We start from the raw sequence: 4,540 nt of genomic DNA, 5'->3' as shown, positions 1-4,540 counted from the left end.
GAGACAGTGCTGGTCCAGGTCCCTCTACCCTGAACTGCCACCAGGCTGCTGCACTGGTGCTTGAGACAGCTGTCTGCTCTCTGTTCAGGGAGAGGAGGTGCCTATGTGCCCCAGCAGAGTCTGGGTCAGCAGAACGGCAAAGGCAGCAGTGGTTCTGGGCACCTGGCCTGAGACATTCACAGGTGTATGCTCAGCCGAGCCCGCCCTCAGGAGCCACAGGGCCTGTGCATTTGCTCACCTTGCTAACAAGGACCAGACAGAAGGTCAGGGTCCAGCAGGGACCTCCTGATATGGGGCCTGAGAGGCGTTCTGTGGTGGGCATCTCCTTTTTCCCTTTCCTGGAAAGAGGTCGCATGCCAGGGAGGAGGGAGATCATGAGAAAGGATGGCACGGGGCCACCCTGCGTCATGGCTATGGGCTCCAGGGCACAGTACCATGCCCAGGTGTCGGTCAGTGGGGTGGGGGTCACGGTAGCTGCGGCTGAGTCCAGCCTGCCCAGAGCTCTGATCATTCAAGAATTCCAGCCCAAGACAGACAAGGAGACCAAGGCAACTTGTGTCTGACAGACCTGCATCCATCCAGCCCCTTCCCAGGAGAGGTCTCACCCAAAGGGCTCCTTGCTATGTGCTTGGGAACAGCCAAGGCAACAGAGGGTGCGTGGGTGGACAAGGGATGCCGACCTATCAAAGGCACAATGGCAAATGACGCTTGGCCAAGAAGAGAGAATGAAGTTTTCTTCACCCTGGTCCTTTCCAAAGTGTGGGGATGGAGGTGACTTAAGTGGCTCCTAAACGTGGCCTGAGTGCTACCGAGCAGCCCCTTCCTGTCTCGTTCTCCATCACGAGCGCCTGGGAAGGAAGCCTCGCTCCATGCGAGTTCTGGCATCTCTCTCACGCTTGCTCATATCTCTCCAGCTCAAATATGTGCAGGCTGGGGTATCGCTCTCGAATTTGAGGAGTTAAAATTGGACTTACAAACTGACATAAGAGGACTTAAACCTGTTCTTTGTATTCGTGTTTTGGGTCACCTTATTACTACATGAGTTTTCCAGGAACGGTAGTAGTATAAAATTTTCATCTAAAATAAATTTTAAGTTAAAAAAAAAAAAAGAGTTATAGGAAGAAACTATTAAGCAAATAGTAACATGGGTGGTGGTCAGATATAGCCATGATTGTGGGGATGGCACACAGACGACTTCAACTTATAAAATATGAGTTTACTGTCAATGGTCTGTTCATGAAAGGCAATAAATAGGTATTGCCCAGAGTTAATTGCTGCTGGAAATGGCTGAAGATCAAGTATTGTGAAACAGAAGTTTTTATCTTGGTAGAGAACCTGGGCCCATCAGCGCCTTAGGACGCATCGCTATCTCGGGCGGCTCTCTGCTTGGTGATACTACTAAAAAGTACACAACCTTTGACGTCTTTTTAAGAGTGGTGGTTAATGATTATTTTGAAATTTTTTTGGGCTGATATTAGCATAGCCAAGCTCTCGGTCAGTAACTTTCTCAATTATTTATTCATTCATTGAATTAATTTTTAAAAACCTTAAAGCAATGCAGTCCAATCAGACCCAGAAGTCCAATATGTACGCCAGGTGAGGGAAGGGACCCTGGAGAAGGGAGCCTGGCCACAGGCTGTGGCCTGCCTGTCTGTGACACGAAGAAGGACTGCTCCTCACAATTCGTCCATTTGCTTAGCAACATGTGCCAAGTGCTGTCTGTGTCAAGCTCTGATCCAGGCACTGGGGACACTGCCAAGCACCTGACCGGAAGTCGGCAAACTTTTTCTCTCAAGGGCGACATAGTAAATGCTTTAGGTGTCAGGGGCCACGTAGCCCCTGTTACAACTACTCAGCTCTGCCTTTGTGATGGGAAAGCAGCGAGTACAATCTTACTTACAGAACTGGGTGGGGACCTACTTGGCCTGAGAGCATTGTTGGCTGACCCTCTGCCCTAGGCCACAGTGAGGGGTGCTCCTCAGCCAGGTAGGAGACAGTGAGGGAGGTGTTTAATACCCTTCTTGTTACGCTTGAAGGAAAAGGCTCAGGTGACAGGTGACAGGAGAGGGCGAAGCTATGTGGCAGGGGCTGCCCTCCTCCCATCAGCACTGCTAGGCAGGCTCTGCCCTGTTCTGTGCCGTTGCTCCTAGCAAGAGCACCCTTGCGTCAACCTGAGATCTGTGACCATTGGTTTTCACCCAGCTCGCCTCCGTGGCTGACAGTAAAGGAGGAGGGCCCAGGAATGGGGAAGGAAGCGTGGGGGCAGTTCTGAGCAACCCCACCTCCCCCAGCTTCAAACAGGACTGTTCAGATTCCATCTGTCATATACTTTGGGCATCTGTGTCAGTTTTCATCTACCAGTTTTCAAACCCTGAAAGCCACATCTCTGGATCTGCCAGCTTGACTTCTGGATTCGGCCCTTGGCTCTCAGCTGCCTGCCCGCCCGCCTCTCTCCCCCAACGTCGTGAGCCTGTGGCTTGTTCTCAAGGTCAGGAAAACCAGGGCTTGTCCCGAACAGCCTGCTGGTGTTCATCTCTTCGAACCATGGGTCCTGCAGCCAGTCACACCTCCACCCGATTTTAGAAGCTCAGAGCCAAAGCCGAGTCCACCTCTGGTGGTAGGTGCGCCTCCGTGTGTTCTGGCCGGTGACGCTGCTATTTTAAAATCCACGATTTCCGTGTTTGTTATTCACATTTATATTTTTCATGTTTATTAATTTATGTGTTCTTTGATTCACTGTTTTAGGCTCTGAGGATAGAGGGAGGGTCCAAATATAGCTTGGGGCTCTGCCCTTCGGAGCTTTCAGAATAATGAAAAGTCAGGCATTAGTCACCTTATCCGACAATTAAATGTGAACCTGCCAACTGGGATGAAGTGCCGAGAAGGGGAGACACGTGGCAGCAGGTGGCCACATCCTGGTGGGATTGAATGTCCTGAGAGGGGTCAAGGAGTGTCTACCTGAGGAAAGCGTGTTTCAGCTGAGCCTGGAGAATGAGATGCGAGTGGCTGGAGGAAGAAGGGAGGCACAGAATGTGCAAAGTCCCTGTGGCCAGCAGGAGCACAGTGCAGAGCATGTCCGAGACCTGTATGTGGCTGTTGAGGTGATGGGACAGGTCTTCCTTCTGAAAACAACAAGAGGTAATGCAAGGGCTTCAATCAGAACAGTGATGTGGTCACATCTCCAGCTGAAAAGCCACATTCTGACTGGAGCAGCATAGCTAGACAAGGAGGAAGGATGGAGATAGGCAGGCAGAGAGGAGGCTCTTAGCAGTGCAGCCAAGACGCAAGGCAACTTGAGCCCGTGGGAGAGGATGTGGACGTATCTGAGAGGGTCCAGGAGGACAAGCTGATGGACTTAGAGGTGACTGGATAGGGAATGCTGGGGTCTGGTGTGTGCACCTGAAAGGCTGTCCTCGGAGACACGTAGTGGCAGCATGAGTCACACCTGAGGAGAGTGAGGGAAAAGGAGGGTGCAGTGGAGGTTTGTGTGGGAGGTTTGGGGCCCTCCCTGTGGAGAGCAGTGTCAGACAAGAAACAGCAGGCAGAGCTGGGCCTGTGGAGACTGGGGATTGGGAATTTATAATCGACTAAATATCTCTGTTATGTGGCTCATTCTTTCATGCTGAATGAATTTTTGTACATCATCTAAGTGTTTGTATTGTGTATAGAATGAGGTGGTGGGGAAAACGGAAGAGGAATGGAAATTTGGGAAGACAATAGAGCGAAGCGGGGAGTGGGGGCAAGAGGATCTGGGTGGGTTGGATTAACACAGGTGCAGACAGAGTCGAGACAGCCTGGGAGAAGGCAGCCATGCGGAGAGAGAGCGGCAACGAGGGCTTCTGAAGAGAAAGTCAGGGCTCTCCATGCAAGCTGACCATGAATGACAATTTCTTGGGTGGGAAGGAGGTGGGGTATGCTGGGCACAATGGTTAGCCTATGTGAAGCTGTCAAGCTATACAGCGGTTGGCTGGGAAACAGCTAGATGCTCAGATGGCAGGGCATGGGGCTCTCGGGTAAGTTGAAGCAAGTGGAAGAAAGCCCGGCCAAGCTCAGGTCATTTTTAATTTCCCTTAAGGCACTTTTCAGAAACGAAAATCACCTGGGCAATGCAAGTGAGGACAGAAAGAAAACATGAAGGGTGTGGTGAGGACACAGCCGAGGCTCTGGAATCTGCTCCATTGGGTTTTAGGATTTGGTTCTTTTAGGTATAATTTTGTTCTAGTTACCGATTGTAGATTACTATAATCCAACTCTGCTACACAATTTCATTGGGGTTACCACGGGAATGTCTCATGTAAAGACCTGACGAAGTCCCATTTCTTAGGATGAGCTTGGAATCACAGACGGGCCTCGCTTCTGTCTCAAACTTTGAAAGATACCAAAAAATATGGACTCAGCTGGGGCCTGCTTGAGGCGGGGAGCACTGCTCACGGCTTGCACTCCAGGGCAAGGCTCCCAGGCGCCGCTGACAAGAAAGCCACACAGACTTATCGCGTGAGCTCGCTTGCCTCTGTGCTGTCTCTGGGCTCTTTCCAATGCC

The 4,540-nt window shown here is 51.1% G+C and overlaps 1 protein-coding gene across 1 annotated transcript in view; it reads left to right on the top strand.

Moving 5' to 3' along the window:
* ADAMTS2 (ADAM metallopeptidase with thrombospondin type 1 motif 2) overlaps positions 1–4,540 on the top strand; it is a 216,925-nt gene that overhangs the window by 211,676 nt on the left and 709 nt on the right. The window lies entirely within an intron of this gene.

This window comes from Pteropus vampyrus, unplaced genomic scaffold (assembly GCF_000151845.1).
Source record: "Pteropus vampyrus isolate Shadow unplaced genomic scaffold, Pvam_2.0 Scaffold197, whole genome shotgun sequence".
Lineage (NCBI taxonomy): Eukaryota > Metazoa > Chordata > Mammalia > Chiroptera > Pteropodidae > Pteropus > Pteropus vampyrus.
This window is presented reverse-complemented; position numbering and strand designations above follow the sequence as displayed.